A 12427-nucleotide genomic window follows, 5' to 3' on the forward strand; every position below is an offset into this window, starting at 1 on the left:
CTCACAGAAAGCACCACCTCATAACTAGGCATTCAGATGCCTTTCCTGGCCTCTCCAGCCCTTTTCAACTACTCTCTGCCCTGAACTCCATGCCACATGCTGCCAATAGCTCAAGATTTAGTGCCATGATTGATTGTGCCTTGTAGTGTTCAGTCACTGCATGCATTTTAGGGCGCCATGTCCTACTGATGCCAACTCCTAAATATTCCATGCACTGATTTCTCCCCTGCCCTAAGCCTCACCTGTCTTGATTTTCTACTCTGCTGCCAAAATGGGTTTTATAAAATCTGAAGACGTTTCTCTTTAACTGAACTCCATTAGTGACCTTTAATTCCCAATAATGAGATCCAAACTCCTGCAAATGTCAGATGTGAGTCTTTACAATGGTTCTCTGCTGGGTCTGCCCTGTCAATCCTCTCTGCCCCCACCTCATACCCTGGGGTTCCACTTGTTCCAAACCACATGCTCCTTCCCATGTGTGCCTCATACTTTCCCTGCATTGTTTACTGAATCTTTCTCTTCCTGTTCCCAAGATGTTATTTTCTGCTATTTTCATATACTCATATCATCCCATTATTTTAAGGCCGCATTTGAATGTGATCTCCATAAAGCTTTTTGCAACCCCCCTCCACCCCAGGTAATTTCTTTTTCTTCTGATTTCCAAAGCATTTTATCTGGGATGGTCTTACTTATCCCTTTGTACCTCATTATATTCATTTGAACATATGAATTGCCTTCTTTATTTTAGGATATAAGCCCACTAAAGATAAAAACATAGAAGGGAATCAGTAATTATTTGTTGAAAGAAATGCCATAATTAAAGATGTTTGAGCTAAATTTTTGAGAAGGAAATATTAATAAGTTTGATATCTGTTATATTTGTATCAAGTTTATCTCTCAAGAAGCTCACAAGTGTGGAAAAACAATCTAGTGCGATAGAGTAAGTTTGGCAATAGGATTAGGAACTATATCATGCCATTGGGTTTTATTTATTTATTTATTTTTAAAGATTTTATTTATTCATGAGAGATACAGAAAGAGAGAGGCAGCGACACAGGCAGAGGGAGAAGCAGAGCCTGATGTGGGACTCGATCCCCAAACTGGGATCACACCCTGAGCCAAAGGCAGGTGCTCAACCTCTGAGCCACCCAGGAGTCCTATGCCATTGGGTTTTAAAAGAGGATACATTGTTACTTTTTTTTACTTCATTCTCAACTTTATTCCATTTTCTTGTGATATGAAGATCAGTGTAATCAAATCTATTTTATTCTTGTCTTATATACATTGGCACTCTTATTGCTTGTATCTCTTATTGTTTTGTTCATTATATAACAAATAATTATTGAATATTTGCTGTATGCCAGGCACCATGGTGGTCCTAAGTAGTGCACTGTGAATGAAATAGATCTGCCTTTGCCTTCCTAAAGCTTACTTTAAAGTATCCTGAAAAGGACTAACAATAAACAAGTTAGTATTCAAGTCATTATATAAGTTATAAATCCTGTAAATGCTGTAAAGAAATTGGATTTGCTGATAGGGAATAAAAGCAGGAGATCTCCTGTAGAATGAGACTACCAAAAAAGTAAGTGCATTTTAAATTTGACATCTTAAGTAATAAATTCACATGGTTCAGAAAATTTGAAATACTAAAAGGTGTTTCATTGCTGCGCCACCAAGTACCTTTTCACTAACTTTTTTGTTATTTTAAAATCTTTGAATCCTATCCAACACCCTGTCATCTATATGCTCAGTTCCCCACATCTTCCCATTTCTGATTGTGGTAGCAAACGGCTCCCCATGATGCCTGCCTTTTGGCATTCATGCCCTGAGATGATCCCTTCCTTTCACATGTGCGCTAGACCTGTGACTTGCTTCTGACAAACAATACGGCAAGTGTGATGGGTTGTCACTTGTGTGATTAGGCTATAGAAGGTGATGTCGGTCCTGCAGCAGACTCTGTTTCCTTCTGGGCCGGCAGCTGCCATGTGGGAGAGGCCTTGTGGCAAGGAACTCGGGGCAAACTTTGACCATTGGTCTGTGAGGAACACAGTCCAGCAACCCTTGAGGAATAGATGCTGCCAACAACCACTAAATGAGCTAGGAAGCCTATTTGTCCCCAGGTGCAGCTTCCAATGAGCCCGCAGATTCTGGGTCGGCATCCAGGTGGCAGCCTTGTGAGAGGACAGTGAGGCAGAGGACCCAGCTAAGCTGTGTCCAGATTCCTGACACCCAGAAACCGAGATTGAAAATGGGTATTGTTTTAAGCCTCTATGTTGTTACCCAGCAGTAGTAACTAACATACCTATTCTTACCTATTGTAAAACCATGTACATACCTTTGTATATTTTTATATTCTTCAATAATATATCTGTAGGAACAACTCCAAAGTGTGGGATTCCTGGCTCAAAGAGAATGTGCATTTGTCAATTTGTTTGCTATTTTCAATTGCCCATCACATAATTTATACTGATGTATAATCCCAACAGCAGTATATGAGAATAACTCCCCATCTGAATTTGTTATTGAGATGTTGGATTTTGCCAGTCTGATAGACGGAAATCATAGCTCAGGTCATTTAAATTGCATTTCTCTTATGAGTAAGGTTGAACATTTCTTCATGTCTTTTGACCATTTTTCTATTGACCTAAGTTTTTTCTCTGTTGATTTTTAGGGATTATCCCTTTGTGAGGTGAGTTGCAAATATTTTTTCCAGCTTTTTATTTATCTTATTAGTTTGCGTATGGTATAGGTAGCCATACATGGGGCTTTGGTGTCAGTCTTTTCTTTCATGGTTCTGGACTTTGAATCAAACTTAGAAAGATGTTTCTTAACTTAAAGATACTAAGGAACTGTCCCATGTTTTCCATTCTCACTCTACACTTAAATTTTGGTAATCTTGGCTTTATTTTTGGAGTTTATCTTATGGCCTAGTGTACCATAAAGGTCAAATGTGTTCATTTCTTCCACATGGTTACTTGGTTGACCCAGTACCATTTATAAAATGGTCTATATTTGTCTCACTGGTTTGAGATGTCTCATTTTGCCATGTATTAATCTTCTATATGTTAGTTGGATGTATTTTTGTGCTTTCAAATTTTTTTTTAAGATTTTATTTATTCATTTATAGAGACAGAGAGAGAGAGAGAGAGAGAGGCAGAGGGAGAAGCAGGCTCCTTGCAGGGAGCCCGATGCGGGACTCGATCCCGGGTCTCCAGGATCACACCCCAGGCTGCAGGCGGTGCCAAACTGCTGCGCCACCGGGGCTGCCCTAGAATTTGTTTCATGATTTTCTTCGTCAACTCATGTACTAGTTCTATAAAGTTTTAATTGTTGAAGATTTATTATATCTGATGAGTCTAGTCACTTCTTCCTCTGCACCAATTGCTCTTATCCAGAGTTTCTTGTCTGCATTTGTGTGTGTGTGTGTGTGTGTGTGCACTTTTTCAATCACCTTAATTTTAAAAACTTGTTTTTTTAATTTAGATTATAGTAAATTTATGTATTCACTTAGGAAGAGTTGGTATTTTTATGATGTTGAGTCCTATGACCCAAGGACATAGCATGTATTTTAACTAGTCAATATCTGTGTTTGTGTATAATGTTTAAATTCTGCCTACTAATTTCATACCTTCCAGTTGTAATTTCTAATGAGTTCTTTTGTTATTCCCACATACCCAGTCACATCATACACAGATAAGATAGTTTTAACTCCTCATTTACAATTTTTATGACTCTAATTTCTTTTTCTTGTCTATTTGCATTAGTATCTCCAGTAAATGTCAAATAATAACATAGTGATTTTCTTTGTCTTATTCTTAACCTGAGTGGAAATGATTCTCATGATTTCCTTTAAGGCTGAAATGGCTGAAATTTTATTGTGATATCAAGTCTATCCCTATTTTATTGGCTTTTGTTTAAACAAGGATGTTGTTAAGTTTCTAAAGTGCCATTTTAGGACCCAAGGACATGAATGTAATTATTTTTCTTTATATCCATAATGTGATAAATTATATTAATAAATATTTTAATGTTGACATAGAAAATTTTTCAGGTGAACCTCACTCACCCATGTATGTTTTTTTTTTTAATAGCCTAATATTTTGATCAGGATTTTGGCATTGTTATTCATGAACGAGAATTGTTTGTGGTTTTTCTTGCAGTCTTTGTTGGGTTTTAGTGTCAATGTTAAACTCTTTTCATAAAACTAAAATGGAAGTTTTTTTCTTCATCTGCTCACTTTCCTCCTCAAGCTCTGAGATGGTCACATAGCATTGGAGTGATGTCCTGGAAGGGTTGGTCCAGTTCTTTCATGAGGCTCTCTGGGTCTTTCTGCTTTATTCTGTTTGTTTTGTTGGGTAGTGATAGTTCTTTAAAAAATTCCCTATTTCTTCAATGGAAATATAATTAGATTTTCTGCTTCCATCTGAGGTCAAATACTGTGGCCTACAATATTATTGCTTTCACCCAGGTTCTCATAATTGTTTACACAGAGTTGAACAAAGTCGTCTTTTTTAAAAAATATTTTTTAAAATTTATTTATTCATGAGAGAGAGAGAGACAGAGAGAGAGAGAGAGGGAGAGAGAGGCAGAGACATAGGCAGAGGGAGAAGCAGGCTCCATGCAGGGAGCCTGACATGGGACTCGATCCCAGGTCCCCAGAATCAGGCCCTGGGCTGAAGGTGGTGCTAAACCGCTGAGCCACTCGGGCTGCCCCAAATGGTCTTTCATGATTCTTTTAGTTTTTTTTTTCTGTGTTTACTTTTCCTTAGCATTTCTTACTTTGTGTTTCTGTGCATTGCCCCATTAGCAGTTGAGTCAGTCAGTACTGTGTCTACCTTTCTCTTTAAAGAATTAGCTATTGGGGGCACCTGGGTGGCTCAGTGGTAGAGGGTCTGCCTTTGGCTCAAGTGGTGATCCCGGGGTCCTAGGATTGAGTTCTGCATCAGGCTCCATGCAGGAAGCCTGCTTCTCCCTCTGTCTATGTCTCTGCCTCTCTCTGTGTCTCTCATGAATAAATAAATAAGATCTTAAAAAAAAAAGAATTAGCTATTGGATTTACTCCTTAATGCTGATTTTCTATTTTCTGACTCACTGATTTCCTTCCTTTCTGCTCTCCTTTGTGACACACACTCTTAATTCACTTATTTTCATTTTACTTTTGTATTGATAGAGGTTTTCCATTGTCCTTTAAACTCTTAATGTCATGTTTCCATCACGATTGATTTTAAGAAATCTGGCAACTTCCATTGTCAAAGAGTTAATTACGTAAAAGACCTTTAAATTTCCCAGGCACAGTGGAAACTTTTCTGATTTTATAATAAATTTTTTAAAGTTCTTTTATTATTCTCCTCTTACTGCATTTCTGATTGGAGAATGACATTTGGGCTGTTTCTACTTTTCAATAATTTATCGAGGCTTGGTTTTATAATAGTAGGTTTATAATATTATAGGTTATAGTATTAGGTTATAATAAATCTAATATAAAATAAACCGTATCAATCAGATCTGCCTTATTAGGGGCCAGCCAACAGTGCAGGTGACACAATTGAATAGTGAAAAGTTTACTGAAGGGATTGGTGACGAAAGTGTGGGCCAGGTTAGGGGAAGCTGTCAGAGAGAAGGAGCACCCATGGCTGGCAACAGCTGGGAGCCATAACTTTCTCTAGGCCTGAAGTCACAAGACCAGGGTAGGTGATAGTTTCTGGAACCAGGAGAGGGAGGGCTGCCTGACAGCAGCAGTGTCCATTGATAGAAGAGCACATACTAATTCATCTATAGCCAAACAGGTAGGGGAGTCAGGGGCATAAATAAACCTCATTCTCCTCTCTGTCCAGTCTTCTGCCTGTGTCTCTCGCTGGCTGAACCCAAGAGGAAACCAGAAAGCAAAGGAGCCCAGGGTGCAGTCCATGCAGGGCAGCTTCCTGGGGCACTGAGTATGGGGAGAAAGGTGTGGGGTGGATTTCCCTTGCGCCTGACTAACAATGAACTCCCCTTTGTCTTGAAACCCCCAATTTAATAGTTTCCTACTTTCCTTTCCAAGGAGCTAAAAGGCCTGGATATTGTTTTGAGAGTGGGGAAAATTCTTTTCAGAGAGGAAGACATGGCACTGGATTATATGCCAGTGCCCTGGAGGCTTATCCTTGGTATTATTGTTATAACTGGCCAGACACTTCTTGCCTTCTTAAGAAACCAGAGGATTGGGAAAGGCAAGAGACAGAAGTGTTTTGAGCTCGAAAACCAAGTGGTGCTCTAGAGACTAGAGAGCCTTATTTTAAAATTCAGTTTAAACTAGACACAAGGACTCATCCAATACAGTGTTCTGTCCTTTCTCTATATAATGCTATATAGGTGAGGGAAGATTCCCTTGAGGCATGAAAAAATTTATTGCCTCCAGTTAGAGAACAACCTTTATAAAAATCCTCCTCGGGAAATAAATGGACCCGAGTCATCCTGGACTCCCCAAAGTTCTCAGACAGAAGTCAGGATATTGTTGACATATTTGACCTCCAGAAGAAGTTTCATGCCAAAAGACCAAATGTCAGTTTTTATTCTTGCTGATGCTGAAAAGATGTCTTCTTCAGAATGTCAAGGTTGTTGTGAAATGGTATCACTTAAAATACTGGAAGCTCTTCCCACAGAGGCAGGCGGTCCTGTTTCTAATCTAGGCAGAGTGAGTTTTTTCTTTTTTTTTTTTCCCAAGAAGCCATAGAACACTACCCTAATCAACAGAACAGAATGTCAGTGAAGAGTCTCTCATGAGGGAAATTTGGCACGAAAGCTCCGAGCCAAATGAGTTTCTACAAAGCCCTTCTGAAATGAGAAATGCTATAAGTGACCTATGCTTCCCAGAGGAGGAGCATAAAGTGAGTACACCTGTCATAATTCAGAGGGAGGAGGTTTGCACTGGCCACCAAGTGGACATCTGGTCGACCCACTGTCTGCTGGTCTGGAAGACTGTAGGTGTGGTTTTAAGAAGCAGCTTGCACAGTTACAGAGAAGATGCCCTTGGGCAAAAAGGCTGTGATCTCTACCGGCCCCAAAACTGTTTTTCCTTCAAGTAATTCCTAATTATTGTTGAAATATTGTTTTACATGGGTAATATGGTCCTTTGGAAGTTTTCCTACCATCTCCATATGGTGTGTATTCACCTGCAGCAATTTTCTCAAAATGGGGCCCCTGAACACCTGTGCAAGGATGACCTGGTAGTGCCCAATGGAAGTGCAAATTCCTGGACCTGAGCAGGTAGATGAGCCAGAATCTGAGACTAGGACTCAGCGTGTGTGTTTTGACAGGCTCCTAGAGTAACATTTGTGTGCTGTGATGGTAATGAGGATTTGATTCTGTTCCTGTTTGAAATATTTCTGACCCAATCATTAGGCTCAGGAGACCCAGGCTCCAAATGTACCAACTGTGTGAGCTTGGGGGAAAAACTCAGGCTCTCTGAGCCAGAGTTTCTTCATCCATATATTGGGGGTAGTTAAAGCCTCTGTTATAAATAAGAAAGATTGGGGGAGAGATTTGTGGAAGAACTTTATGAACTGCCAAACCCGAAATCAGTTATAGTTGATTAGTTATCACATAAGAGATTGCGTAAGTGAAAAAATTGGTGTAAGAATTTAGAAAAAGTCTGAGCTAGGGGAGCCAGGAAAGAGATTTATGGGAGAGGTGGTGCTCTAGCTGCACTTTGGGGAATAAGTGAAGATTCCCACGGGTGTTTAAGTGGGCTAATTACAAAGAGGTGAAAGCAGAAATGTATGTACCTCTGTGTTCAGAGTCTGGTTTGGCTTCTCTGCAGAGCACAACCACTTTTAAAAATTCGGAGGTCTGAGCCACCCCGCAGGCCAGTGAAAGAAGGACCTCTGAGAACCAGGCCTAGGCACTGTCAGGGCTTCTAACAGGCAGTCTGGGCTGAGAGGTGCTATTTTTTTTAAAGATTGATTGATTGATTGATTGATTGATTTATGAGAGAGAGAGAAAGAGACAGGAGGAAGGAGAAGCAGGTTCCATGCCAGGAGCCAGATGTGGGACTTGATCCCAGGACTCCAGGATCACGCCCTGGGTCAAAGGCAGGCGCCAAACTGCTGAGCCACCCAGGGATCCCCATGAAAGGTGCTGTTTTAAACAGTGATGTCTGCACAGGGGCAAGGGCAGTGGATGGGGCTGGACAGAGAGGATGGGGTAGGAATGCAAAGGGCTTCAAGTGCTAGGTAAGGAAAGTGGAGCTTACATAACAGGAGCAGCATCCTAATAGCTTTTGGAGTGATTAAGTTAAAGCAGCAATTCGGGAAGGTTAATTTGGTGGTGGTGTCTAGCTCATGGAGGGTGGGAGGAGGGAAGGCAGAAGGGGTGCAAGGAAACTAATGAGCAGCCAGCAGAGTCGTCTGTGAATGATGTGAAAGAAAGATATAGAAGCCTCTCTTGGCAAAAGTCAAGGTCGGAAAAATGAATTTCTTCTTGAAGGAAGATGTGCAGCCTTAAAGCACCTAGTGCCTGACAGCTAGATTGAAGGTCAAAGAAAACATGTGGACACCAATGTCGAGGTATTTTGGTACCTTTTCACTCTAATAATTGACCTGTGACTGTGGGACCCAGAAAATTTGACAAAAATCCCCTTCCCCTGGACAAGCAGAGCAGGACTAACTCCATTTTGTGCTGCACCTGCCACCTCCTGTATGACCCCCACATAACCTGCTTATGGCTTAAGGCGCTGCCCCACCCTAGTCAAGCCGCTGGGCACACCCTAATTGGATATAGGCTCATAACAATGTAACCCTGCTTTGTGCCCACCAAAACTGCGCGCCGCTGATTCTGACCAAAGTAATAGGCCAGCTCAAGTGGATACTATAGGGTACTGTGCAACTTTCTGCGTATCCCATTGGCCACTGGCCCCTATAAAGCTGCTACGCCTCTTAGTCTCGGGGTTCAAGTCCCTGCTCCGCTGTGTCGGGTACACTTGGACCCAAGCTCGAGCTTGTAAATAAACCCTCGTGTGTTTGCATTGGTGCTGGCTCCTTGGTGGTTTCTCGGATTCGCAGTCTTGGGCACAACAGTGACCTCCTCACTCAGAAAGAAAAGAAAATTCTTCTAGCACTCAGAAACTGATGGTTTACTAGTTTAATTTTTCCATTCCCTTCCTCCCTGCCTTCCATCCAACAGATTAAAGGACCTTTCATCTCTTGGGCCTTTTAAGTGTTTCAAATATTTCTTAAACATTGTTCAGGTAATTATGCTTCAGAAATGTGAAGATTATAGATGATTTTAAAGGTGAAAATTATAGATGATTTTAAAATATATTTATTAAAAAATGTAAAAACTGGGGCACCTGGATGACTCAGCTGGGTGAGCCTCTGACTCTTGGTCATGATCTCAAGGTCCTGGGATGGACCTCAAGAGGCTCTGTACTGTGGGGAGTCTGCTTCTCCCTCTGCCTCTCCCCGCACTTGTGCGTGCTCTCTGTCTCTCAAATAAATAAAGAAATCTTTTAAAAAAGTAAGAAATGTAAGAAAAACTTACTAAGTTTTTCTTTAAGAGGCAGGATATTCAGAGCCTATAAGAATTCATTTGTCTTTGTGGTGTTCGGTGAACAACTTATCACATGGAGGTAAAAAGTGATTTGAAAAGTTTTCCTGAATCTTAATGCAGAAGAGAATTGCCCTTGTCGGTGTCCCTGAGCGAAGTCCAGATAGAGGAAGGAGACACTGGCTCTTGGGAATTTGAGGTACCACCCTCTCTGTTCCTTCTTTTCACCTCTAGACAGGTAGAGAAGATAACTCCAAGGACTACAATTCATTGCCCTACTGTTGCTGGGAAAACAGATAATTATAGGGGAAGGGTTCGAAAAATAAAAGTAAGATGAAAACAGAGACACAGACAAACCCATGAGAGACTCTTAACTCTAGGAAAGAAGCAGGGTTGCTTGAGGGGAGATGGGGGTAGAGGGATGGGGTAACTGGGTGACAGGCACTAAGGAGGGCACATGATGTTATGAGCACTGGGTGTTGTATGCAATTGATGAATCACTAAATTCTACTCCTGAAACTAATAATACAGTATATGTTTACTAAGTTGAATTTATTTTATTTTTTTTTTAATTTTTTTTTTTAACTAAGTTGAATTTAAATAAAAAATTTAAAAATAAAATAAAATACCCTCAAGACAGATTTCCAAAGACATATTCCTAGGATTGTGGCATCCTATTTTATTGTACATTTTCACTTAAGCTTGAAATTTCCTCTACCAGCACTGTCCAACAGAACTTTTTGTGATGATGCAAATGTTCTATATTTGCACTCTCAAATATAGTAGCCACCACCAGCCACATGTGGCTACTTAGCACTTGAAATGTGACTGCTCCCACTGAGAAACTGAATTTTTAAGTTTCATTTCATGTTAGTTAATTTTAATAACTGCATGTAGTTATTGGCTACCATACTGGACAGTGCAGTTCTAGAAGAAAGAAATGGTTAAGAAATTGTGCCAGAGAACTATTGAAAAGCCCTCTCCCTGCTTCTGTAGCACACAGCATTGGAGAACAATGACCATGTCACTCGTGGTGATGGGGACCATGTCACTCGTGGTGATGGGTGACAAGCATTTGCAATTTCTGTCATTCATTGAACTGCAGGAGACCAACAGCTACCAAAGGCTGAGGTGTGTCTATGACCCATGGTTGTTCCTTCTGTGGGACCCAGGAAATTGAACAAAATCCCCTACCCCTGGACAAGCAGAGCAGGACTGACTCTATTTTGGGCTGTACCTGCCTTGTGCTGACCTGCTTATTACTTAGGGCACTGCCCCGCCCTAATCAAAGACCAGGACACACCCTAATCGGATATCCGGCTCAGTGGACCAGCATGTCTGTGCAACTTTCTGCGTATCCCATTGGCCACTGGCCCTATAAAGTTGCTAAGCCTCTTAGTCTCGGGGTCCAAGTCCCTGCTCCGCTGAGTTGGGTATATTTGGTCCCAGGCTCGAGCTTGTAATAAACCCTCGTGTGATTGCATCAGTGTTGGCTCCTTGGCGGTTTCTCGGATTCGCGATCTTGGGCACAACACTTCATAAGCAGAAGTTTCACTCACATAGAACAGGTCTTCTAAATGTGATTATATTTACAGATTGGAGTTACCAGGGAGTCAGATAGAATACTATATAATACAAAATACAATAGAAAATACTCAAACAAAATTACTTTTTAGTACATCAAAGTTTTACTCAACCTATTAATGAAAAAACCAGCAGCAAGACAAGATCACTGGTTCCAGGAGTGTCTGAACAACCAGAATTTATAGTCTGTTATAAAAGAAAAGCTGAAATAACATTGCTGAAACAAATAAAAAATTGACTAGTTTCCTGCAGGAAAACAAAATGTTTTAAAGTTTTTATTTAGATTCCAGTTAGTTAACATACAGTATAATAGTAGTTTCAGGTTACAATGTAGTGATCCAACACTTCCCTATGTCACCCAGTGCTCATCATGGACAGGTGCGCGCCTTTATCCCCATCACTTGTTTCCCTCCTTCTCCCCCTCCCCCAATATCTCCTCTGGTGACTAGCAGTGTGTTCTCTGTAGTTGAGTCTGTTTCTTAGCATCTTCCTCTCTTTTCCTTTGCTCATTTGTTTTGTTTATTAAATTCCACATATGAGTGAAATCATAAGGTATTTGCCTTTCTCTGATTGACTTATTTCACTTAGCATCATTCTGTTTAATTCCATCTACAGATGAACATACTTTAAAAGGTGCCATTACCCTACACCGGGCCATGTTGTACCTCTTTCATCCCTCCACCCCAACCTGCCCTGCTTCAGTGAATGCTGCCTTCTGGGGTGACACTTGTGCATGGAGGCACTCGGATGTCAGCTGAGCTCCCAATCTGTGCCGTAACCACCTCGTGTGGACAGAGGTGGGTTGAAGGGAAAATGTGCCAAATCCTAGCAAATTGGATGGGGTTTTTAGAGCAGAATCCCTTCTAATGGGTATGGTTATTCTTATTAAATGTACTCCATTTATTTTCTGGAGTGTCACAATGGGTTATGCAGGTTTGTGGGGGATGCTGTGGGAAATATTTCCATAAGAAATTAGGCAAAAGGAGAAAAATGCAGATCTTTGAACTTTCCTTTAGGAAGGTCATGATGAAAAGTAAGCTGGAGCTTGAGGAAGGAGGCAGAAGCTGCAGAGAAGTGGTGGCCCTAGAGATTCTATAGTAGAGCCTCCTAGCTAGCATATGGCTATGTTAGCACTGCTGATGTCCTGTCCCTCAGGACAAATGAGCAAAGGAAATGAGCAAAAACAAATGAGCAAAGGAAAAGAGAGGAAGATGCTAAGAAACAGACTCAACTACAGAGAACAGCTGTCCCTCCAGCTTCCTCCTTAGATCACACTTACTGGGGAATGAGCATGTTCACTTTGTGAGATATCTAGCATCTGTTC

At 40.9% G+C, this 12427-nt stretch overlaps 1 protein-coding gene across 1 annotated transcript in view; it reads left to right on the top strand.

Moving 5' to 3' along the window:
• ALKBH8 (alkB homolog 8, tRNA methyltransferase) overlaps nucleotides 1-11930 on the top strand; it is a 91987-nt gene extending 80057 nt beyond the window's left edge. The window contains exon 14 of the transcript XR_005990242.1: nucleotides 11719-11930. The gene's annotated coding sequence lies outside the window, so the exon portion shown is untranslated. The remainder of the gene's footprint in view (nucleotides 1-11718) is intronic.
• The last annotated feature ends 497 nt before the right edge of the window (nucleotides 11931-12427 follow it).

The sequence above is a fragment of the Vulpes lagopus genome, chromosome 10 (assembly GCF_018345385.1).
Source record: "Vulpes lagopus strain Blue_001 chromosome 10, ASM1834538v1, whole genome shotgun sequence".
NCBI lineage: Eukaryota > Metazoa > Chordata > Mammalia > Carnivora > Canidae > Vulpes > Vulpes lagopus.